Source organism: Corella eumyota, chromosome 5, assembly GCF_963082875.1.
Source record: "Corella eumyota chromosome 5, kaCorEumy4.1, whole genome shotgun sequence".
NCBI classification, from domain to species: domain Eukaryota; kingdom Metazoa; phylum Chordata; class Ascidiacea; order Phlebobranchia; family Corellidae; genus Corella; species Corella eumyota.
The window spans coordinates 9,348,263-9,372,349 of record NC_137494.1 but is presented as its reverse complement, the minus strand read 5'-3'; the positions used below and the strand labels follow the sequence as shown (position 1 = coordinate 9,372,349).

Here is a 24,087-nt window from a genome sequence, read left to right as displayed (position 1 = left end):
TTTTAATTATTTTATGGCATGGTCACCAAACCCAGTATAAATTATAATATTAATAAATGCGATATATAAAATACATTTTACAAAATATACACAAAAAAAAATAAAACTATACCAAAGGAGTGACGAAATAACAAAATAAAATTGTACGAAAAAAAAAGAAAGTTACGACACATTTGATTTATAATAGTAGAGCACTCACTGTCGATGGTAGTTACAGTGTAAAAAATAACTTAAAGAAAATAATAATTACAATTAATATAACCCAGTATGGCTCTAGTAGGAAAGCACGAACTGGTCACGATAAATTGCATGTGATAAAGGGACTAACCGAAATAAACCTACCTAAAAAAAGAACGTCCCAGAATGGCCTTTCACAACGTATATCACATACAACGCACAAAAATATTAAACAACCCACCAACTAGTGGGGGTTCACGTATATAGAGTAAATGAATATAAATGTTTAAAACTAGTTAATAATAGAAAAGAAAGAGGAAACTTGATAAATTAAAATATATACTAACCTTTTCACTAAATTTGTAATTGCATTATTGGCTTAGTCGATAGAAGTTGATATAAGAATTTTTTTTATCCAAAAAGAGAATTAATTAAGAAGGCGAGACAAAGTTTTTTTACGGGAGCCTCGATAGCTCAGTTGGGAGAGCGTCAGACTGAAGATCTGAAGGTCCCTGGTTCAATCCCGGGTCGGGGCATGTTTTGTTTTTACTTTTAACATCAATATTTAAGCGATTTACACAACTTTATTGTCCTTGGCAATAGAAAGAAAAAGAAATACTAAAACGCTAGATTTTGTTAAAAAACATCAGCTTCGATAACATGAGGAAGAGAGTCAGACTAAAGATCTGAAAAAGATCTGTTAATTTATTTAAATACATGAAAGATTAATTATTCATAAATTGTTTATTAAATTTAAATTTTTATAAAATAATATATAAAACGAATAACTTTTATATATTTTAACTTATTAGAATATATCAGTTTTATATAACTTTAAAAAGAATATTACATTAGGAACGTAATTAACCTTAAAAGCCGACCTAACAAAGCAAATACTTGGTGTAGTGCCGTATTATTTCTAAATTTTAAGATCCAAAACATGGTAACATGGATGGTCTATGTCACATTAGAAAGGTCGGGGATCGAATTCGTGGATCATGGATCGGTATTGTCGTGGGGGTCTAAAAAAATGAGAAAAAAAAACAAAAAGAAATAAAAAAACCTCAATTTTATTTACGTCAAAAATTTTTAATTTTTCTAAAATATAGTTCCGATGGGGTTTGAACCCATGACCTTCTGCGTGTGAAGCAGACGTGATAACCACTACACTACGGAACTCGATGTTCATTAAATTCGTAGAAGCAAACTGGTTAATAATATCACAACGTCTTCATCTCTATGCGTATAATTACGATTTGTCTGCATGTTATTTGTATAATAAAGCGTATCAATATTTTATAGTTATTATCGCGAAAAATTTACATTTAACCGTCCACAAATTTGCATCAGTTGCATTTCAATCAAGTTAAGCCGACAGATCACGTAATAAAGATAACGTTCTATGCTACAAAATCTTTTAAAAAAACACTCAACATGGCAACAGGTGTAAACACGTGACTAGAAATAAAAGTAATTCGTTTTATATATTATTTTATAAAAATTTAAATTTATTAAACAATTTATGGATAATTAATCTTTTATATATTTAAATAAATTAACAGATCTTTTTCAGATCTTTAGTCTGACTCTCTCCTTTGTGTTATCGAAGCTGATGTTTTTTAACTAAATCTAGCGTTTTTGTATTTCCTTTTCTTTCTAATGCCAAGGACAATAAAGTTGTGTAAACCACCTAAATATTGATGTTAAAATTAAAAACGAAACATGCCCCACCCGGGATTGAACCAGGGACCTTCAGATCTTCAGTCTGACGCTCTCCCAACTGAGCTATCGAGGCTCCCGTAAAAAAACATTGTCTCGCCTTCTTAATTAATTCTCTTTTTGGATAAAAAAAAATTCTTATATCAACTTCTATCGACTAAGCCATGCGTTGTTTGTGTGGAAGGATATTAAACAAAAGAATGGCCAGTACGGGGATCGAACCCGCGACATTCGCGTTATTAGCACGACGCTCTAACCAGCTGAGCTAAACGGCCAGATACTTTATAGCTTATTAACAAATTGTCAATAATTCGGAATGATTCCATTATTATGGACTAAAAGACAATTCCATCTGCTTTTTTTTTTATTTTATTTTGGTTTTTCGCGCATTGATAAAAGTAAATATTAAATACGATATACAATTAATTTTACAACAATGCGACGGGAAAAAATGACAAAATCAATTTAATGATTTAAAACATGTCAAAAGTATTAATGTTTACATAAAGATTTTAATTATTTTATGGCATGGTCACCAAACCCAGTATAAATTATAATATTAATAAATGCGATATATAAAATACATTTTACAAAATATACACAAAAAAAAATAAAACTATACCAAAGGAGTGACGAAATAACAAAATAAAATTGTACGAAAAAAAAAGAAAGTTACGACACATTTGATTTATAATAGTAGAGCACTCACTGTCGATGGTAGTTACAGTGTAAAAAATAACTTAAAGAAAATAATAATTACAATTAATATAACCCAGTATGGCTCTAGTAGGAAAGCACGAACTGGTCACGATAAATTGCATGTGATAAAGGGACTAACCGAAATAAACCTACCTAAAAAAAGAACGTCCCAGAATGGCCTTTCACAACGTATATCACATACAACGCACAAAAATATTAAACAACCCACCAACTAGTGGGGGTTCACGTATATAGAGTAAATGAATATAAATGTTTAAAACTAGTTAATAATAGAAAAGAAAGAGGAAACTTGATAAATTAAAATATATACTAACCTTTTCACTAAATTTGTAATTGCATTATTGGCTTAGTCGATAGAAGTTGATATAAGAATTTTTTTTATCCAAAAAGAGAATTAATTAAGAAGGCGAGACAAAGTTTTTTTACGGGAGCCTCGATAGCTCAGTTGGGAGAGCGTCAGACTGAAGATCTGAAGGTCCCTGGTTCAATCCCGGGTCGGGGCATGTTTTGTTTTTACTTTTAACATCAATATTTAAGCGATTTACACAACTTTATTGTCCTTGGCAATAGAAAGAAAAAGAAATACTAAAACGCTAGATTTTGTTAAAAAACATCAGCTTCGATAACATGAGGAAGAGAGTCAGACTAAAGATCTGAAAAAGATCTGTTAATTTATTTAAATACATGAAAGATTAATTATTCATAAATTGTTTATTAAATTTAAATTTTTATAAAATAATATATAAAACGAATAACTTTTATATATTTTAACTTATTAGAATATATCAGTTTTATATAACTTTAAAAAGAATATTACATTAGGAACGTAATTAACCTTAAAAGCCGACCTAACAAAGCAAATACTTGGTGTAGTGCCGTATTATTTCTAAATTTTAAGATCCAAAACATGGTAACATGGATGGTCTATGTCACATTAGAAAGGTCGGGGATCGAATTCGTGGATCATGGATCGGTATTGTCGTGGGGGTCTAAAAAAATGAGAAAAAAAAAACAAAAAGAAATAAAAAAACCTCAATTTTATTTACGTCAAAAATTTTTAATTTTTCTAAAATATAGTTCCGATGGGGTTTGAACCCATGACCTTCTGCGTGTGAAGCAGACGTGATAACCACTACACTACGGAACTCGATGTTCATTAAATTCGTAGAAGCAAACTGGTTAATAATATCACAACGTCTTCATCTCTATGCGTATAATTACGATTTGTCTGCATGTTATTTGTATAATAAAGCGTATCAATATTTTATAGTTATTATCGCGAAAAATTTACATTTAACCGTCCACAAATTTGCATCAGTTGCATTTCAATCAAGTTAAGCCGACAGATCACGTAATAAAGATAACGTTCTATGCTACAAAATCTTTTAAAAAAACACTCAACATGGCAACAGGTGTAAACACGTGACTAGAAATAGATAACAACTTTAACGTAAACAACAAGATAGCTGATTTGTTATGGTATTTAATGACAGTATCTTAGTAGTGTCTACAATCATTTGTGTGAGAAACCTAATTAACTGGAAAATGATAAAGATTAACGTTATAAACACATTCAGTACACTTAACAAGGTATTTCAATTTTTTACTGTACAAAATAAAAATACATAAAAATATTAGATATTTTTTAATAAAAGATGGAGGATCCGGGAATCGATCCCGGTACCTCGCGTATGCTAAGCGCGCGCTCTACCATGTGAGCTAGACTCCCACGACACACCCTTGCTGTAATGATAACGCCAATCTATATTAACTTTTCAGGTACTAGTTTCCTCACAAAAATATTGTTGAAATTACTAAGGTATTGTAACCAAATACAGTAACGAATCCACCGTTATAATGTTTAGTTTAAAATTGTTATCTATTTCTGGTTGTGTTTACACCTTATTCACGTGCTTACACCTTTGCCGAGTCGAGTTACTTTATAGAAGTCCTTGTAGCCTAGGTCCATCTATCTCTTACACTTGTGCTGTATCAAGTGATTTGCCAGTTTAACGAGCAAAATTTAACCATTTTAATCATCTTCAATTTTATTTAAGTCAAAAAATTTTAATTTTTCTAAAATGTAGTTCCGATGGGGTTTGAACCCATGACCTTCTGCGTGTGAAGCAGACGTGATAACCACTACACTACGGAACTCGATGTTCGTTAAATTCGTAGAAGCAAACTGCTTAATAATACCACAACGTCTTCATCTCTATGCGTATAATTACGATTTGTCTGTATGTCTTTTGTATAATAAGTCGTATCAATATTTTATAGTTATTATCGCAAAAAATTTACATTTAACCGTTCACAAATTTGCATCGGTTGCATTTCAATCAAGTTAAGCCGACAGATCACGTAATAAAGATAACGTTCTATGCTACAAAAACTTTTAAAAAACCACTCAACATGGCAACAGGTGTAAACACGTGACTAGAAATTGATAACAACTTTAACGTAAACAACAAGATAGCTGATTTTTTACGGTATTTAATGACAGTATCTCAGTAGTGTCTACAATCATTTGTGTGAGAAACCTAACTAACTGGAAAATGATAAAGATTAACGTTATAAACACATTCAGTACACTTAACAAGGTATTTCAATTTTTTACTGTACAAAATAAAAATACATAAAAATATTAGATATTTTTTAATAAAACATGGAGGATTCGGGCATCGATCCCGGTACCTCGCGTATGCTAAGCGCGCGCTCTACCATGCGAGCTAGACCCCCACGACACACCCTTGCGGTAATAATAACGCCTGTCTATATTAACTTTTCAGGTACTAGTTTCCTCACAAAAATATTGTTGAAACTACTAAGGTATTGTAACCAAATACAGTAACGAATCCACCGTTATAATGTTTAGTTTAAAATTGTTATCTATTTCTGGTTGTGTTTACACCTTATTTACGTGCTTTTTGTAGCATAGAAACGTTTTTGTAGCATAGAACGTTATTTTTATTACGTGATCTGTCGGCTTAACTTGATTGAAATGCAACTGATGCAAATTTGTGGACGGTTAAATGTAAATTTTTTGCGATAATAACTATAAAATATTGATACGACTTATTATACAAAAGACGTACAGACAAATCGTAATTATACGCATAGAGATGAAGACGTTGTGCTATTATTAAGCAGTTTGCTTCTACGAATTTAACAAACATCGAGTTCCGTAGTGTAGTGGTTATCACGTCTGCTTTACACGCAGAAGGTCATGGGTTCAAACCCCATCGGAACTACATTTTAGAAAAATTAAAATTTTTTGACTTAAATAAAATTGAAGATGATTAAAATGATTAAATTTTGCTCGTTAAACTGGCAAATCACTTGATACAGCACAAGTGTAAGAGATAGATGGGCCTAAGCTACAAGGACTTCTATAAAGTAACTTGACTCGGCAAAGGTGTAAGCACGTGAATAAGGTGTAAACACAACAAGAAATAGATAACAATTTTAAACTAAACATTATAATGGTGGATTCGTTACTGTATTTGGTTACAATACCTTAGTAGTTTCAACAATATTTTTGTGAGGAAACTAGTACCTGAAAAGTTAATATAGATTGGCGTTATCATTACAGCAAGGGTGTGTCGTGAGGGTCTAGCTTACATGGTAGAGCGCGCGCTTAGCATACGCGAGGTACCGGGATCGATTCCCGGATCCTCCATCTTTTATTAAAAAATATCTAATATTTTTATGTATTTTTATTTTGTACAGTAAAAAATTGAAATACCTTGTTAAGTGTACTGAATGTGTTTATAACGTTAATCTTTATCATTTTCCAGTTATTTAGGTTTCTCACACAAATGATTGTAGACACTACTGAGATACTGTCATTAAATACCGTAAAAAATCAACTATCTTGTTGTTTACGTTAAAGTTGTTATCTATTTCTAGTTACGTGTTTACACATGTTGCCATGTTGAGTGGTTTTTTAAAAGTTTTTGTAGCTTAGAACGTTATCTTTATTACGTGATCTGTCGGCTTAACTTGATTGAAATGCAACCGATGCAAATTTGTGGACGGTTAAATGTAAATTTTTTGCGATAATAACTATAAAATATTGATACGACTTATTATACAAAAGACATACAGACAAATCGTAATTATACGCATAGAGATGAAGACGTTGTGATATTATTAACCGGTTTGCTTCTACGAATTTAACGAACATCGAGTTCCGTAGTGTAGTGGTTATCACGTCTGCTTTACTCGCAGAAGGTCATGGGTTCAAACCCCATCGGAACTACATTTTAGAAAAATTAAAAATTTTTGACGTAAATAAAATTGAGGTTTTTTTTATTTCTTTTTGTTTTTTTTTTCTCATTTTTTTAGACCCCCACCACAATACCGATCCATGATCCACGAATTCGATCCCCGACCTTTCTAATGTGACATAGACCATCCATGTTACCATGTTTTGGATCTTAAAATTTAGAAATAATACGGCACTACACCAAGTATTTGCTTTGTTAGGTCGGCTTTTAAGGTTAATTACGGTCCTAATGTAATAATCTTTTTAAAGTTATATAAAACTGATATTGTAATAAATTAAAATATATAAAAGTAATTCGTTTTATATATTATTTTATAAAAATTTAAATTTATTAAACAATTTATGAATAATTAATCTTTTATATATTTAAATAAATTAACAGATCTTTTTCAGATCTTTAGTCTGACTCTCTTCCTTGTGTTATCGAAGCTGATGTTTTTTAACTAAATCTAGCGTTTTTGTATTTCCTTTTCTTTCTAATGCCAAGGACAATAAAGTTGTGTAAACCACCTAAATATTGATGTTAAAAGTAAAAACGAAACTTGCCCCGACCAGGGATTGAACCAGGGACCTTCAGTCTGACGCTCTCCCAACTGAGCTATCGAGGCTCCCGTAAAAAAACATTGTCTCGCCTTCTTAATTAATTCTCTTTTTGGATAAAAAAAAATTCTTATATCAACTTCTATCGACTAAGCCATGCGTTGTTTGTGTGGAAGAATATTAAACAAAAGAATGGCCAGTACGGGGATCGAACCCGCGACATTCGCGTTATTAGCACGACGCTCTAACCAGCTGAGCTAACCGGCCAGATACTTTATAGCTTATTAACAAATTGTCAATAATTCGGAACGATTCCATTATTATGGACTAAATTACTAAAAGACAATTCCATCTGCTTTTTTTTTTATTTTATTTTGGTTTTTCGCGCATTGATAAAAGTAAATATTAAATACGATATACAATTAATTTTACAACAATGCGACGGGAAAAAATGACAAAATCAATTTAATGATTTAAAACATGTCAAAAGTATTAATGTTTACATAAAGATTTTAATTATTTTAGGGCATGGTCACCAAACCCAGTATAAATTATATTATTAATAAACGCGATATATAAAATACATTTTACAAAATATACACCAAAAAAAATAAAACTATACCAAAGGAGTGACGAAATAACAAAATAAAATTGTACGAAAATAAAAAGAAAGTTACGACACATTTTTATAATAGTAGAGCACTCACTGTCGATGGTAGTTACAGTGTAAAAAATAACTTAAAGAAAATAATAATTACAATTAATATAACCCAGTATGGCTCTAGTAGGAAAGCACGAACTGGTCACGATAAATTGCATGTGATAAAGGGACTAACCGAAATAAACCTACCTAAAGAAAGAACGTCCCAGAATGGCCTTTCACAACGTATATCACATACAACGCACAAAAATATTAAACAACCCACCAAGTAGTGGGGGTTCACGTATATAGAGTAAGTGAATATAAATGTTTAAAACTAGTTAATAATAGAAAAGAAAGAGGAAACTTGATAAATTAAAATATATTACATTGATAGTTTAAAGAGAGATTGCATAATTAAGTTAAGTTTGTGACGCAAAGTGTTAGAGTAGCTGAATGAATAAGTAGCTTTGTATGGTCCAAATTATTTGTTCAGGGTGGTTGGAGGAATATGGTAAGGTTGGTGTTGCTTTTGAAGTATATGGTCTGAGAGCCCAGTCTGAAAAAACAAAAAAAATTCTCGGCAGTAATAAGTTCTTAGTTAATGTATTTATAAGGTAATTTACTGGTAATTTATTGAAAACGATGCTACTTTGGTGTTTTGACACTGGGTTTGGCAAAATTTTAAAGGGTAATTAAGCAGAGGAGTTCTGGAATTGTAGCACACAGTGTAACAGAAAAAAAATATATAAAAAATACATAAAAAAAAAAACAAAAAAAAATATATATATTTATTGTGAGTACTGAGGTGCAGTCAAGGAATAATGCAATTACAAATTTAGTGAAAAGGTTAGTAAAAAATAAATTAGGAAATAAAACTGTTTCACAAGTTTGGCATGACCTGTTATCAGCATGGACTGCCTTTCGGAACAACAAACTATTGCACAGCACACTTACAGTGAAAATTACGGTGGCATAGGCATGACCTGTTTAAATACATGGACTGCCTTGTTTAAAAGTGAATATTTTAAGTACAAAATAAATACAATAAAGAATAAAATAATGTGTTTTTTTTGTTGAAAGAATAAAAATATCACAAGCAAATCTAACAGTGAATATGTAGTAAGAGGAATGGTGGTTAGCATGCATAAATAAGTATAGGTGCTTATCTGTGTGTGAATTATTATTTAAGGTTAGGGTGAATAATTTCGGACAATAGATGGTTTTTGAGTTTTTTTATTGAAGGTTTTGTTTGAACAGTTTAGCTTAATAATTTTATCAGGTAATTTATTCCAGATTTTAACACTTTTACAAACAGAAGGCCATGAGTTTAAATCTCGCTGAACTAATTTTATTGCCATAAATATAAACAGCAATTATCGTGTAGTTATATGCATTCTTTATTTTATAAAAAACTACAGCAAAATTTATTAATTTTAGACGTAAGACAATTTTTACCAATCATTTTTGAATAAACAGCAGTCTATATTTATTTTAGAGTATTAAAACGTTGCAGTTTGATCAACCAATGTACTTCTACAGACCTATTTTAACGTCTGCTCTACACAAATAAGGTTATAGGTTTAAAACTTATTAAACCCATTCTTTAGGTATATACCACACTGTATGTTTATCTTTTTAAAACTGCGTTCTTTTTAAAATTTATCATTAATATCTAAATTTTAAAAGTGGTCATATTGAACCCTTTTAAATTTCTATTCACCGCCTTTATATTTTTCTTGTAGTGATAAATGGTAAATACCAAAAACGATTGTAAATATTGTTTAAAGATAACAATAAAATGTTTTATGTAATTGCCTTTATAAATAGAAATAATAATTTTAATCATCCTCAATTTTATTTAAGTTAAAAATATTAAATTGTTCTGTAATATAGTTCCGATGGGGTTTGCGCCCCTGACCTTTTGCGTGTAAAGCAGACGTGATAACCACTACACTACAGAACTCGTTGAAAGCATTGTTCTAGATACAAAGGAGTGAATCACCTCACAGAGTTTTATTATTTTTCAAAATAAAAGCGGTTACTAGTTAATATTAATACCTTAAAATAAGCAAGTTAATATTATTTTTAGTAACATTTAAATCTTAACGTGTAAAAACTTCACTAAATAGTAAATACCTATATAATGGATTTTAACGAATATTATCTTAACGCTATTAACGCTTTTAAATGTTAGCTTTGATGAGTTTTTAAACCGTAACTTTTTGCATAAAGAGTAGACGTAATTATGTAAAAGTTTTAATTATTTTCATTTGTTTAAACTTTTAAAAGTTTAGTTCCGATGGGGCTTGAACCCATGACCTTCTGCGTGTTAGGCAGACGTGATAACCACTACACTACGGAACTCGATGTTCATTAAATTCGTAGAAGCAAACTGGTTAATAATATCACAACGTCTTTATCTCTATGCGTATAATTACGATTTGTCTGTATGTCTTTTGTATAATAAGGCGTATCAATATTTTTTAGTTATTATCGCAAAAAAATTACATTTAACCGTCCACAAATTTGCATCAGTTGCATTTTAGTCAAAATTAAGCCGAAAGATCACGCAATTAAGATAACGTTCTATGCTACAAAAACGTTCCAAAATCACTCAACATGGCAACAGGTGTAAACACGTGACTAGAAATAGATAACAACTTTAACGTAAACAACAAGATAGCTGATTTGTTATGGTATTTAATAACAGTATCTCAGTAGTGTCTACAATCATTTGTGTAAGAAACCTAACTAACTGAAGAATGATGAAGATTAACGTTATAATCACATTCAGTACACTTAACAAGGTATTTCAATTTTTTATGGACAAAATAAAAACACATAAAAATGTTAGATATTTTTTACCAAAAAATGGAGGACCCGGGCATCGATCCCGGTACCTCGCGCATGCTAAGCGCGCGCTCTACCATGTGAGCTAGACCCCCACGACAACACCGATCCACGATCCACGAATTCGATCTCCGACCTTTCTAATGTGACATAGACCGACCTTGTCACCAGGTTTTGGATCTTAAAATTTAGAAATAATACGGCACTATACCAAGTATTTGCTTTGTTAGGTCGGCTTTTAAGGTTAATTACGGTCCTGATGTAATAATCTTTTTAAGGTTATATAAAACTGATATTGTAATAAATTAAAATTTATAAAAGTAATTCATTTTATATATTATTTTATAAAAATTTAAATTTATTAAACAATTTATGAATAATTAATCTTTCATATATTTAAATAAATTAACAGATCTTTTTCAGATCTTTAGTCTGACTCTCTCCCTTGTGTTATCGAAGCTGAAGTTTTTTAACTAAATCTAGCGTTTTTGTATTTTCTTTTCTTTCTAATGCCAAGGACAATAAAGTTGTGTAAACCGCCTAAATATTGATGTTAAAAGTAAAAACAAAATATGCCCCGACCCGGGATTGAACCAGGGACCTTCAGATCTTCAGTCTGACGCTCTCCCAACTGAGCTATCGAGGCTCCTGTAAAAATACATTGTCTCGCCTTCTTAATTAATTCTCTCTTTGGATAAAAAAAAATTTCTTAAATCAATTTCTATCGACTAAGCCATGCGTTGTTTGTGTGGAAGGATATTAAACAAAAGAATGGCCAGTACGGGGATCGAACCCGCGACATTCTCGTTATTAGCACGACGCTCTAACCAGCTGAGCTAACCGGCCAGATACTTTACAGCTTATTTACAAATTGTCAATAATTCGGAACGATTTCATTATTATGGACTAAAAAACAATTCCATCTGCTTTACAAGCAGAAGGCCATGAGTTTAAGTCTCGCTGAACTAATTTTATTACGATAAATATAAACAGCAATTATTGTGTAGTTATATGCATTCTTTATTTTATAAAAAACTACAGCAAAATTTATTAATTTTAGACGTAAGACAATTTTTACCAATCATTTTTGAATAAACAGCAGTCTATATTTATTTTAGAGTATTAAAACGTTGCAGTTTGATCAACCAATGTACTTCTACAGACCTATTTTAACGTCTGCTCTACACAAATAAGGTTATAGGTTTAAAACTTATTAAACCCATTCTTTAGGTATATACCACACTGTATGTTTATCTTTTTAAAACTGCGTTCTTTTTAAAATTTATCATTAATATCTAAATTTTAAAAGTGGTCATATTGAACCCTTTTAAATTTCTATTCACCGCCTTTATATTTTTCTTGTAGTGATAAATGGTAAATACCAAAAACGATTGTAAATATTGTTTAAAGATAACAATAAAATGTTTTATGTAATTGCCTTTATAAATAGAAATAATCATTTTAATCATCCTCAATTTTATTTAAGTTAAAAATATTAAATTGTTCTGTAATATAGTTCCGATGAGGTTTGCGCCCATGACCTTCTGCGTGTAAAGCAGACGTGATAATCACTACACTACAGAACTCGTTGGAAACATTGTTCTAGATACAAAGGAGTGAATCACCTCACAGAGTTTTATTATTTTTCAAAATAAAAGCGGTTACTAGTTAATATTAATACCTTAAAATAAGCAAGTTAATATTATTTTTAGTAACATTTAAATCTTAACGTGTAAAAACTTCACTAAATACCTATATAATTGATTTTAACGAATATTATGTTAACGCTATTAACGCTTTTAAATGTTAGCTTTGACGAGTTTTTAAACCGTAACTTTCTGCATAAAGAGTAGACGTAATTATGTAAAAGTTTTAATTATTTTCATTTGTTTAAACTTTTAAAAGTTTAGTTCCGATGGGGCTTGAACCCATGACCTTCTGCGAGTTAGGCAGACGTGATAACCACTACACTACAGAACTCGTTAGAAACATTGTTCTAGATACAAAGGAGTGAATCACCTCACAGAGTTTTATTATTTTTCAAAATAAAAGCGGTTACTAGTTAATATTATTAACTTAAAATAAGCAAGTTAATATTATTTTTAGTAACATTTAAATCTTAACTTGTAAAAACTTCACTAAATACCTATATAATGGATTTTAACGAATAATACGTTAACGCTATTAACGCTTTTAAATGTTAGCTTTGATGAGTTTTTAAACCGTAACTTTCTGCATAAAGAGTAGACGTAATTATGTAAAAGTTTTAATTATTTTCATTTGTTTAAACTTTTAAAAGTTTAGTTCCGTTGAGGCTTGAACCCATGACCTTCTGCGTGTTAGGCAGACGTGATAACCACTACACTACGGAACTCGATGTTCATTAAATTCGTAGAAGCAAACTGGTTAATAATATCACAACGTCTTTATCTCTATGCGTATAATTACGATTTGTCTGTATGTCTTTTGTATAATAAGGCGTATCAATATTTTATAGTTATTATCGCAAAAAAATTACATTTAACCGTCCACAAATTTGCATCAGTTGCATTTTAGTCAAAATTAAGCCGAAAGATCACGCAATTAAGATAACGTTCTATGCTACAAAAACGTTCCAAAATCACTCAACATGGCAACAGGTGTAAACACGTGACTAGAAATAGATAACAACTTTAACGTAAACAACAAGATAGCTGATTTGTTATGGTATTTAATAACAGTATCTCAGTAGTGTCTACAATCATTTGTGTAAGAAACCTAACTAACTGGAGAATGATGAAGATTAACGTTATAATCACATTCAGTACACTTAACAAGGCATTTCAATTTTTTATGGACAAAATAAAAATACATAAAAATGTTAGATATTTTTTACCAAAAAATGGAGGACCCGGGCATCGATCCCGGTACCTCGCGCATGCTAAGCGCGCGCTCTACAATGTGAGCTAGACCCCCACGCCAACACCCATCCACGATCCACGAATTCGATTTCCGACCTTTCTAATGTGACATAGACCGACCTTGTCACCAGATTTTGGATCTTAAAATTTAGAAATAATACGGCACTATACCAAGTATTTGCTTTGTTAAGTCGGCTTTTAAGGTTAATTACGGTCCTAATGTAATAATCTTTTTAAAGTTATATAAAACTGATATTGTAATAAATTAAAATATATAAAAGTAATTCGTTTTATATATTATTTTATAAAAATTTAAATTTATTAAACAATTTATGAATAATTAATCTTTCATATATTTGAATAAATTAACAGATCATTTTCAGATCTTTAGTCTGACTCTCTCCCATGTGTTATCGAATCTGAAGTTTTTTAACTAAATCTAGCGTTTTTGTATTTCCTTTTCTTTCTAATGCCAAGGACAATAATGTTGTGTAAACCGCCTAAATATTGATGTTAAAAGTAAAAACAAAATATGCCCCGACCCGGGATTGAACCAGGGACCTTCAGATCTTCAGTCTGACGCTCTCCCAACTGAGCTATCGAGGCTCCTGTAGAAATACATTGTCTCGCCTTCTTAATTAATTCTCTTTTTGGATAAAAAAAAAATCTTAAATCAATTTCTATCGACTAAGCCATGCGTTGTTTGTGTGGAAGGATATTAAACAAAAGAATGGCCAGTACGGGGATCGAACCCGCGACATTCGCGTTATTAGCACGACGCTCTAACCAGCTGAGCTAACCGGCCAGATACTTTACAGCTTATTTACAAATGGGTCAATAATTCGGAACGATTCCATTATTATGGACTAAAAAACAATTCCATCTGCTTTACAAGCAGAAGGCCATGAGTTTAAGTCTCGCTAAACTAATTTTATTGCTATAAATATAAACAGCAATTATTGTGTAGTTATATGCATTCTTTATTTTATAAAAAACTACAGCAAAATTTATTAATTTTAGACGTAAGACAATTTTTACCAATCATTTTTGAACAAACAGCAGTCTATATTTATTTTAGAGTATTAAAACGTTGCAGTTTGATCAACCAATGTACTTCTACAGACCTATTTTAACGTCTGCTCTACACAAATAAGGTTATAGGTTTAAAACTTATTAAACCTATTCTTTAGGTATATACCACACTGTATGTTTATCTTTTTAAAACTGCGTTCTTTTTAAAATTTATCATTAATATCTAAATTTTAAAAGTGGTCATATTGAACCCTTTTAAATTTCTATTCACCGCCTTTATATTTTTCTTGTAGTGATAAATGGTAAATACCATAAACGATTGTAAATATTGTTTAAAGATAACAATAAAATGTTTTATGTAATTGCCTTTATAAATAGAAATAATCATTTTAATCATCCTCAATTTTATTTAAGTTAAAAAAATTAAATTGTTCTGTATTATGGTTCCGATGGGGTTTGTACCCATGACCTTCTGCGTGTAAAGCAGACGTGATAACCACTACACTACAGAACTCGTTAGAAACATTGTTCTAGATACAAAGGAGTGAATCACCTCACAGAATTTTATTATTTTTCAAAATAAAAGCGGTTACTAGTTAATATTATTAACTTAAAATAAGCAAGTGAATATTATTTTTAGTAACATTTAAATCTTAACTTGTAAAAACTTCACTAAATACCTATATAATGGATTTTAACGAATAATACGTTAACGCTATTAACGCTTTTAAATGTTAGCTTTGATGAGTTTTTAAACCGTAACTTTCTGCATAAAGAGTAGACGTAATTATGTAAAAGTTTTAATTATTTTCATTTGTTTAAACTATTAAAAGTTTAGTTCCGTTGAGGCTTGAACCCATGACCTTCTGCGTGTTAGGCAGACGTGATAACCACTACACTACGGAACTCGATGTTCATTAAATTCGTAGAAGCAAACTGGTTAATAATATCACAACGTCTTTATCTCTATGCGTATAATTACGATTTGTCTGTATGTCTTTTGTATAATAAGGCGTATCAATATTTTATAGTTATTATCGCAAAAAAATTACATTTAACCGTCCAAAAATTTGCATCAGTTGCATTTTAGTCAAAATTAAGCCGAAAGATCACGCAATTAAGATAACGTTCTATGCTACAAAAACGTTCCAAAATCACTCAACATGGCAACAGGTGTAAACACGTGACTAGAAATAGATAACAACTTTAACGTAAACAACAAGATAGCTGATTTGTTATGGTATTTAATAACAGTATCTCAGTAGTGTCTACAATCAATTGTGTAAGAAACCTAACTAACTGGAGAATGATGAAGATTAACGTTATAATCACATTCAGTACACTTAACAAGGCATTTCAATTTTTTATGGACAAAATAAAAATACATAAAAATGTTAGATATTTTTTACCAAAAAATGGAGGACCCGGGCATCGATCCCGGTACCTCGCGCATGCTAAGCGCGCGCTCTACAATGTGAGCTAGACCCCCACGCCAACACCCATCCACGATCCACGAATTCGATCCCCGACTTTTCTAATGTGACATAGACCGACCTTGTCACCAGATTTTGGATCTTAAAATTTAGAAATAATACGGCACTATACCAAGTATTTGCTTTGTTAAGTCGGCTTTTAAGGTTAATTACGGTCCTAATGTAATAATCTTTTTAAAGTTATATAAAACTGATATTGTAATAAATTAAAATATATAAAAGTAATTCGTTTTATATATTATTTTATAAAAATTTAAATTTATTAAACAATTTATGAATAATTAATCTTTCATATATTTGAATAAATTAACAGATCATTTTCAGATCTTTAGTCTGACTCTCTCCCATGTGTTATCGAATCTGAAGTTTTTTAACTAAAATTAGCCTATTTGTATTTCCTTTTCTTTCTAATGCCAAGGACAATAAAGTTGTGTAAACCGCCTAAATATTGATGTTAAAAGTAAAAACAAAATATGCCCCGACCCGGGATTGAACCAGGGACCTTCAGATCTTCAGTCTGACGCTCTCCCAACTGAGCTATCGAGGCTCCTGTAGAAATACATTGTCTCGCCTTCTTAATTAATTCTCTTTTTGGATAAAAAAAAAATCTTAAATCAATTTCTATCGACTAAGCCATGCGTTGTTTGTGTGGAAGGATATTAAACAAAAGAATGGCCAGTACGGGGATCGAACCCGCGACATTCGAGTTATTAGCACGACGCTCTAACCAGCTGAGCTAACCGGCCAGATACTTTACAGCTTATTTACAAATGGGTCAATAATTCGGAACGATTCCATTATTATGGACTAAAAGACAATTCCATCTGCTTTACAAGCAGAAGGCCATGAGTTTAAGTCTCGCTAAACTAATTTTATTGCCATAAATATAAACAGCAATTATTGTGTAGTTATATGCATTCTTTATTTTATAAAAAACTACAGCAAAATTTATTAATTTTAGACGTAAGACAATTTTTACCAATCATTTTTGAATAAACAGCAGTCTATATTTATTTTAGAGTATTAAAACGTTGCAGTTTGATCAACCAATGTACTTCTACAGACCTATTTTAACGTCTGCTCTACACAAATAAGGTTATAGGTTTAAAACTTATTAAACCCATTCTTTACCACACTGTATGTTTATCTTTTTAAAACTGCGTTCTTTTTAAAATTTATCATTAATATCTAAATTTTAAAAGTGGTCATATTGAACCCTTTTAAATTTCTATTCACCGCCTTTATATTTTTCTTGTAGTGATAAATGGTAAATACCAAAAACGATTGTAAATATTGTTTAAAGATAACAATAAAATGTTTTATGTAATTGCCTTTATAAATAGAAATAATCATTTTAATCATCCTCAATTTTATTTAAGTTAAAAATATTAAATTGTTCTGTAATATAGTTCCGATGGGGTTTGCGCCCATGACCTTCTGCGTGTAAAGCAGACATGATAATCACTACACTACAGAACTCGTTGGAAACATTGTTCTAGATACAAAGGAGTGAATCACCTCACAGAGTTTTATTATTTTTCAAAATAAAAGCGGTTACTAGTTAATATTAATACCTTAAAATAAGCAAGCTAATATTATTTTTAGTAACATTTACATCTTAACGTGTAAAAACTTCACTAAATACCTATATAATTGATTTTAACGAATATTATGTTAACGCTATTAACGCTTTTAAATGTTAGCTTTGATGAGTTTTTAAACCGTAACTTTTTGCATAAAGAGTAGACGTAATTATGTAAAAGTTTTAATTATTTTCATTTGTTTAAACTTTTAAAAGTTTAGTTCCGATGGGGCTTGAACCCATGACCTTCTGCGTGTTAGGCAGACGTGATAACCACTACACTACGGAACTCGATGTTCATTAAATTCGTAGAAGCAAACTGGTTAATAATATCACAACGTCTTTATCTCTATGCGTATAATTACGATTTGTCTGTATGTCTTTTGCATAATAAGGCGTATCAATATTTTATAGTTATTATCGCAAAAAAATTACATTTAACCGTCCAAAAATTTGCAGCAGTTGCATTTTAGTCAAAATTAAGCCGAAAGATCACGCAATTAAGATAACGTTCTATGCTACAAAAACGTTCCAAAATCACTCAACATGGCAACAGGTGTAAACACGTGACTAGAAATAGATAACAACTTTAACGTAAACAACAAGATAGCTGATTTGTTATGGTATTTAATAACAGTATCTCAGTAGTGTCTACAATCATTTGTGTTAGAAACCTAACTAACTGGAGAAGGATGAAGATTAACGTTATAATCACATTCAGTACACTTAACAAGGTATTTCAATTTTTTATGGACAAAATAAAAACACATAAAAATGTTAGATATTTTTTACCAAAAATTGGAGGACCCGGGCATCGATCCCGGTACCTCTCGCATGCTAAGCGCGCGCTCTACCATGTGAGCTAGACCCCCACGACAACACCGATCCACGATCCACGAATTCGATCGCCGACCTTTCTAATGTGACATAGACCGACCTTGTCACCAGGATTTGGATCTTAAAATTTAGAAATAATACGGCACTATACCAAGTATTTGCTTTGTTAGGTCGGCTTTTAAGGTTAATTACGGTCCTAATGTAATAATCTTTTTAAGGTTATATAAAACTGATATTGTAATAAATTAAAATATATAAAAGTAATTCGTTTTATATATTATTTTATAAAAATTTAAATTTATTAAACAATTTATGAATAATTAATCTTTTATATATTTAAATAAATTAACAGATCTTTAGTCTGACTCTCTCCCTTGTGTTATCGAAGCTGAAGTATTTTAACTAAATCTAGCGTTTTTGTATTTCCTTTTCTTTCTAATGCCAAGGACAATAAAGTTGTGTAAACCGCCTAAATATTGATGTTAAAAGTAAAAACAAAATATGCCCCGACCCGGGATTGAACCAGGGACTTTCAGATCTTAAGTCTGACGCTCTCCGAACTGAGCTATCGAGGCTCCTGTAAAAATACATTGTCTCGCCTTCTTAATTAATTCTCTTTTTGGATAAAAAAAATTTCTTAAATCAATTTCTATCGACTAAGCCATGCGTTGTTTGTGTGGAAGGATATTAAACAAAAGAATGGCCAGTACGGGGATCGAACCCGCGACATTCGCGTTATTAGCACGACGCTCTAACCAGCTGAGCTAACCGGCCAGATACTTTACAGCTTATTTACAAATTGTCAATAATTCGGAACGAGTTCATTATTATGGACTAAAAAACAATTCCATCTGCTTTACAAGCAGAAGGCCATGAGTTTAAGTCTCGCTGAACTAATTTTATTGCCATAAATATAAACAGAAATTATTGTGTAGTTATATGCATTCTTTACTTTATAAAAAACTACAGCAAAATTTATTAATTTTAGACGTAAGACAATTTTTACCAATCATTTTTGAATAAACAGCAGTCTATATTTATTTTAGAGTATTAAAACGTTGCAGTTTGATCAACCAATGTACTTCTACAGACCTATTTTAACGTCTGCTCTACACAAATAAGGTTATAGGTTTAAAACTCATTAAACCTATTCTTTAGGTATATACCACACTGTATGTTTATCTTTTTAAAACTGCGTTCTTTTTAAAATTTATCATTAATATCTAAATTTTAAAAGTGGTCATATTGAACCCTTTTAAATTTCTATTCACCGCCTTTATATTTTTCTTGTAGTGATAAATGGTAAATACCAAAAACGATTGTAAATATTGTTTAAAGATAACAATAAAATGTTTTATGTAATTGCCTTTATAAATAGAAATAATCATTTTAATCATCCTCAATTTTATTTAAGTTAAAAATATTAAATTGTTCTGTAATATAGTTCCGATGGGGTTTGCGCCCATGACCTTCTGCGTGTAAAGCAGACGTGATAACCACTACACTACAGAACTCGTTGGAAACATTGTTCTAGATACAAAGGAGTGAATCACCTCACAGAGTTTTATTATTTTTCAAAATAAAAGCGGTTACTAGTTAATATTATTAACTTAAAATAAGCAAGTTAATATTATTTTTAGTAACATTTAAATCTTAACTTGTAAAAACTTCACTAAATACCTATATAATGGATTTTAACGAATAATACGTTAACGCTATTAACGCTTTTAAATGTTAGCTTTGATGAGTTTTTAAACCGTAACTTTTTGCATAAAGAGTAGACGTAATTATGTAAAAGTTTTAATTATTTTCATTTGTTTAAACTTTTAAAAGTTTAGTTCCGATGGGGCTTGAACCCATGACCTTCTGCGTGTTAGGCAGACGTGATAACCACTACACTACGGAACTCGATGTTCATTAAATTCGTAGAAGCAAACTGGTTAATAATATCACAACGTCTTTATCTCTATGCGTATAATTACGATTTGTCTGTATGTCTTTTGTATAATAAGGCGTATCAATATTTTTTAGTTATTATCGCAAAAAAATTACATTTAACCGTCCACAAATTTGCATCAGTTGCATTTTAGTCAAAATTAAGCCGAAAGATCACGCAATTAAGATAACGTTCTATGCTACAAAAACGTTCCAAAATCACTCAACATGGCAACAGGTGTAAACACGTGACTAGAAATAGATAACAACTTTAACGTAAACAACAAGATAGCTGATTTGTTATGGTATTTAATAACAGTATCTCAGTAGTGTCTACAATCATTTGTGTAAGAAACCTAACTAACTGAAGAATGATGAAGATTAACGTTATAATCACATTCAGTACACTTAACAAGGTATTTCAATTTTTTATGGACAAAATAAAAACACATAAAAATGTTAGATATTTTTTACCAAAAAATGGAGGACCCGGGCATCGATCCCGGTACCTCGCGCATGCTAAGCGCGCGCTCTACCATGTGAGCTAGACCCCCACGACAACACCGATCCACGATCCACGAATTCGATCTCCGACCTTTCTAATGTGACATAGACCGACCTTGTCACCAGGTTTTGGATCTTAAAATTTAGAAATAATACGGCACTATACCAAGTATTTGCTTTGTTAGGTCGGCTTTTAAGGTTAATTACGGTCCTGATGTAATAATCTTTTTAAGGTTATATAAAACTGATATTGTAATAAATTAAAATATATAAAAGTAATTCATTTTATATATTATTTTATAAAAATTTAAATTTATTAAACAATTTATGAATAATTAATCTTTCATATATTTAAATAAATTAACAGATCTTTTTCAGATCTTTAGTCTGACTCTCTCCCTTGTGTTATCGAAGCTGAAGTTTTTTAACTAAATCTAGCGTTTTTGTATTTTCTTTTCTTTCTAATGCCAAGGACAATAAAGTTGTGTAAACCGCCTAAATATTGATGTTAAAAGTAAAAACAAAATATGCCCCGACCCGGGATTGAACCAGGGACCTTCAGATCTTCAGTCTGACGCTCTCCCAACTGAGCTATCGAGGCTCCTGTAAAAATACATTGTCTCGCCTTCTTAATTAATTCTCTCTTTGGATAAAAAAAAATTTCTTAAATCAATTTCTATCGACTAAGCCATGCGTTGTTTGTGTGGAAGGATATTAAACAAAAGAATGGCCAGTACGGGGATCGAACCCGCGACATTCTCGTTATTAGCACGACGCTCTAACCAGCTGAGCTAACCGGCCAGATACTTTACAGCTTATTTACAAATTGTCAATAATTCGGAACGATTTCATTATTATGGACTAAAAAACAATTCCATCTGCTTTACAAGCAGAAGGCCATGAGTTTAAGTCTCGCTGAACTAATTTTATTACGATAAATATAAACAGCAATTATTGTGTAGTTATATGCATTCTTTATTTTATAAAAAACTACAGCAAAATTTATTAATTTTAGACGTAAGACAATTTTTACCAATCATTTTTGAATAAACAGCAGTCTATATTTATTTTAGAGTATTAAAACGTTGCAGTTTGATCAACCAATGTACTTCTACAGACCTATTTTAACGTCTGCTCTACACAAATAAGGTTATAGGTTTAAAACTTATTAAACCCATTCTTTAGGTATATACCACACTGTATGTTTATCTTTTTAAAACTGCGTTCTTTTTAAAATTTATCATTAATATCTAAATTTTAAAAGTGGTCATATTGAACCCTTTTAAATTTCTATTCACCGCCTTTATATTTTTCTTGTAGTGATAAATGGTAAATACCAAAAACGATTGTAAATATTGTTTAAAGATAACAATAAAATGTTTTATGTAATTGCCTTTATAAATAGAAATAATCATTTTAATCATCCTCAATTTTATTTAAGTTAAAAATATTAAATTGTTCTGTAATATAGTTCCGATGAGGTTTGCGCCCATGACCTTCTGCGTGTAAAGCAGACGTGATAATCACTACACTACAGAACTCGTTGGAAACATTGTTCTAGATACAAAGGAGTGAATCACCTCACAGAGTTTTATTATTTTTCAAAATAAAAGCGGTTACTAGTTAATATTAATACCTTAAAATAAGCAAGTTAATATTATTTTTAGTAACATTTAAATCTTAACGTGTAAAAACTTCACTAAATACCTATATAATTGATTTTAACGAATATTATGTTAACGCTATTAACGCTTTTAAATGTTAGCTTTGACGAGTTTTTAAACCGTAACTTTTTGCATAAAGAGTAGACGTAATTATGTAAAAGTTTTAATTATTTTCATTTGTTTAAACTTTTAAAAGTTTAGTTCCGATGGGGCTTGAACCCATGACCTTCTGCGTGTTAGGCAGACGTGATAACCACTACACTACGGAACTCGATGTTCATTAAATTCGTAGAAGCAAACTGGTTAATAATATCACAACGTCTTTATCTCTATGCGTATAATTACGATTTGTCTGTATGTCTTTTGCATAATAAGGCGTATCAATATTTTATAGTTATTATCGCAAAAAAATTACATTTAACCGTCCACAAATTTGCAGCAGTTGCATTTTAGTCAAAATTAAGCCGAAAGATCACGCAATTAAGATAACGTTCTATGCTACAAAAACGTTCCAAAATCACTCAACATGGCAACAGGTGTAAACACGTGACTAGAAATAGATAACAACTTTAACGTAAACAACAAGATAGCTGATTTGTTATGGTATTTAATAACAGTATCTCAGTAGTGTCTACAATCATTTGTGTTAGAAACCTAACTAACTGGAGAAGGATGAAGATTAACGTTATAATCACATTCAGTACACTTAACAAGGTATTTCAATTTTTTATGGACAAAATAAAAACACATAAAAATGTTAGATATTTTTTACCAAAAAATGGAGGACCCGGGCATCGATCCCGGTACCTCTCGCATGCTAAGCGCGCGCTCTACCATGTGAGCTAGACCCCCACGACAACACCGATCCACGATCCACGAATTCGATCTCCGACCTTTCTAATGTGACATAGACCGACCTTGTCACCAGGTTTTGGATCTTAAAATTTAGAAATAATACGGCACTATACCAAGTATTTGCTTTGTTAGGTCGGCTTTTAAGGTTAATTACGGTCCTAATGTAATAATCTTTTTAAGGTTATATAAAACTGATATTGTAATAAATTAAAATATATAAAAGTAATTCGTTTTATATATTATTTTATAAAAATTTAAATTTATTAAACAATTTATGAATAATTAATCTTTTATATATTTAAATAAATTAACAGATCTTTAGTCTGACTCTCTCCCTTGTGTTATCGA

At 30.8% G+C, this 24,087-nt stretch overlaps 28 non-coding genes across 28 annotated transcripts; 4 read left to right on the top strand and 24 right to left on the bottom strand.

Moving 5' to 3' along the window:
- The first annotated feature begins 640 nt into the window (after positions 1 to 640).
- Trnaf-gaa (transfer RNA phenylalanine (anticodon GAA)) lies at positions 641 to 713 on the top strand. Its single transcript has one exon. It is a non-coding gene; the product is annotated as a tRNA-Phe (tRNA).
- Positions 714 to 1,283: 570 nt separating this feature from the next.
- On the bottom strand, positions 1,284 to 1,356 carry Trnav-cac (transfer RNA valine (anticodon CAC)). The gene has a single exon. It is a non-coding gene; the product is annotated as a tRNA-Val (tRNA).
- Positions 1,357 to 1,900: 544 nt separating this feature from the next.
- On the bottom strand, positions 1,901 to 1,972 carry Trnaf-gaa (transfer RNA phenylalanine (anticodon GAA)). The gene has a single exon. It is a non-coding gene; the product is annotated as a tRNA-Phe (tRNA).
- A 1,074-nt stretch (positions 1,973 to 3,046) lies between these two features.
- On the top strand, positions 3,047 to 3,119 carry Trnaf-gaa (transfer RNA phenylalanine (anticodon GAA)). The gene has a single exon. It is a non-coding gene; the product is annotated as a tRNA-Phe (tRNA).
- Positions 3,120 to 3,690: 571 nt separating this feature from the next.
- Positions 3,691 to 3,763, bottom strand: Trnav-cac (transfer RNA valine (anticodon CAC)). The gene has a single exon. It is a non-coding gene; the product is annotated as a tRNA-Val (tRNA).
- A 937-nt stretch (positions 3,764 to 4,700) lies between these two features.
- On the bottom strand, positions 4,701 to 4,773 carry Trnav-cac (transfer RNA valine (anticodon CAC)). The gene has a single exon. It is a non-coding gene; the product is annotated as a tRNA-Val (tRNA).
- Positions 4,774 to 5,794: 1,021 nt separating this feature from the next.
- Positions 5,795 to 5,867, top strand: Trnav-uac (transfer RNA valine (anticodon UAC)). The gene has a single exon. It is a non-coding gene; the product is annotated as a tRNA-Val (tRNA).
- A 937-nt stretch (positions 5,868 to 6,804) lies between these two features.
- Positions 6,805 to 6,877, top strand: Trnav-uac (transfer RNA valine (anticodon UAC)). Its single transcript has one exon. It is a non-coding gene; the product is annotated as a tRNA-Val (tRNA).
- A 760-nt stretch (positions 6,878 to 7,637) lies between these two features.
- Positions 7,638 to 7,711, bottom strand: Trnai-aau (transfer RNA isoleucine (anticodon AAU)). The gene has a single exon. It is a non-coding gene; the product is annotated as a tRNA-Ile (tRNA).
- A 2,667-nt stretch (positions 7,712 to 10,378) lies between these two features.
- Trnav-aac (transfer RNA valine (anticodon AAC)) lies at positions 10,379 to 10,451 on the bottom strand. The gene has a single exon. It is a non-coding gene; the product is annotated as a tRNA-Val (tRNA).
- A 1,059-nt stretch (positions 10,452 to 11,510) lies between these two features.
- Trnaf-gaa (transfer RNA phenylalanine (anticodon GAA)) lies at positions 11,511 to 11,583 on the bottom strand. Its single transcript has one exon. It is a non-coding gene; the product is annotated as a tRNA-Phe (tRNA).
- Positions 11,584 to 11,709: 126 nt separating this feature from the next.
- On the bottom strand, positions 11,710 to 11,783 carry Trnai-aau (transfer RNA isoleucine (anticodon AAU)). Its single transcript has one exon. It is a non-coding gene; the product is annotated as a tRNA-Ile (tRNA).
- Positions 11,784 to 12,844: 1,061 nt separating this feature from the next.
- Positions 12,845 to 12,917, bottom strand: Trnav-aac (transfer RNA valine (anticodon AAC)). The gene has a single exon. It is a non-coding gene; the product is annotated as a tRNA-Val (tRNA).
- Positions 12,918 to 13,238: 321 nt separating this feature from the next.
- Positions 13,239 to 13,311, bottom strand: Trnav-aac (transfer RNA valine (anticodon AAC)). The gene has a single exon. It is a non-coding gene; the product is annotated as a tRNA-Val (tRNA).
- A 1,059-nt stretch (positions 13,312 to 14,370) lies between these two features.
- Trnaf-gaa (transfer RNA phenylalanine (anticodon GAA)) lies at positions 14,371 to 14,443 on the bottom strand. The gene has a single exon. It is a non-coding gene; the product is annotated as a tRNA-Phe (tRNA).
- A 125-nt stretch (positions 14,444 to 14,568) lies between these two features.
- Positions 14,569 to 14,642, bottom strand: Trnai-aau (transfer RNA isoleucine (anticodon AAU)). The gene has a single exon. It is a non-coding gene; the product is annotated as a tRNA-Ile (tRNA).
- Positions 14,643 to 15,310: 668 nt separating this feature from the next.
- On the bottom strand, positions 15,311 to 15,383 carry Trnav-uac (transfer RNA valine (anticodon UAC)). The gene has a single exon. It is a non-coding gene; the product is annotated as a tRNA-Val (tRNA).
- Positions 15,384 to 15,704: 321 nt separating this feature from the next.
- Trnav-aac (transfer RNA valine (anticodon AAC)) lies at positions 15,705 to 15,777 on the bottom strand. The gene has a single exon. It is a non-coding gene; the product is annotated as a tRNA-Val (tRNA).
- A 1,059-nt stretch (positions 15,778 to 16,836) lies between these two features.
- Positions 16,837 to 16,909, bottom strand: Trnaf-gaa (transfer RNA phenylalanine (anticodon GAA)). The gene has a single exon. It is a non-coding gene; the product is annotated as a tRNA-Phe (tRNA).
- A 125-nt stretch (positions 16,910 to 17,034) lies between these two features.
- Positions 17,035 to 17,108, bottom strand: Trnai-aau (transfer RNA isoleucine (anticodon AAU)). Its single transcript has one exon. It is a non-coding gene; the product is annotated as a tRNA-Ile (tRNA).
- A 1,054-nt stretch (positions 17,109 to 18,162) lies between these two features.
- Positions 18,163 to 18,235, bottom strand: Trnav-aac (transfer RNA valine (anticodon AAC)). The gene has a single exon. It is a non-coding gene; the product is annotated as a tRNA-Val (tRNA).
- Positions 18,236 to 19,283: 1,048 nt separating this feature from the next.
- On the bottom strand, positions 19,284 to 19,356 carry Trnal-uaa (transfer RNA leucine (anticodon UAA)). Its single transcript has one exon. It is a non-coding gene; the product is annotated as a tRNA-Leu (tRNA).
- Positions 19,357 to 19,481: 125 nt separating this feature from the next.
- Positions 19,482 to 19,555, bottom strand: Trnai-aau (transfer RNA isoleucine (anticodon AAU)). Its single transcript has one exon. It is a non-coding gene; the product is annotated as a tRNA-Ile (tRNA).
- Positions 19,556 to 20,222: 667 nt separating this feature from the next.
- On the bottom strand, positions 20,223 to 20,295 carry Trnav-uac (transfer RNA valine (anticodon UAC)). The gene has a single exon. It is a non-coding gene; the product is annotated as a tRNA-Val (tRNA).
- Positions 20,296 to 20,616: 321 nt separating this feature from the next.
- Positions 20,617 to 20,689, bottom strand: Trnav-aac (transfer RNA valine (anticodon AAC)). Its single transcript has one exon. It is a non-coding gene; the product is annotated as a tRNA-Val (tRNA).
- A 1,059-nt stretch (positions 20,690 to 21,748) lies between these two features.
- On the bottom strand, positions 21,749 to 21,821 carry Trnaf-gaa (transfer RNA phenylalanine (anticodon GAA)). Its single transcript has one exon. It is a non-coding gene; the product is annotated as a tRNA-Phe (tRNA).
- Positions 21,822 to 21,947: 126 nt separating this feature from the next.
- Positions 21,948 to 22,021, bottom strand: Trnai-aau (transfer RNA isoleucine (anticodon AAU)). Its single transcript has one exon. It is a non-coding gene; the product is annotated as a tRNA-Ile (tRNA).
- Positions 22,022 to 23,082: 1,061 nt separating this feature from the next.
- Positions 23,083 to 23,155, bottom strand: Trnav-aac (transfer RNA valine (anticodon AAC)). The gene has a single exon. It is a non-coding gene; the product is annotated as a tRNA-Val (tRNA).
- Between the last annotated feature and the right edge of the window lie 932 nt (positions 23,156 to 24,087).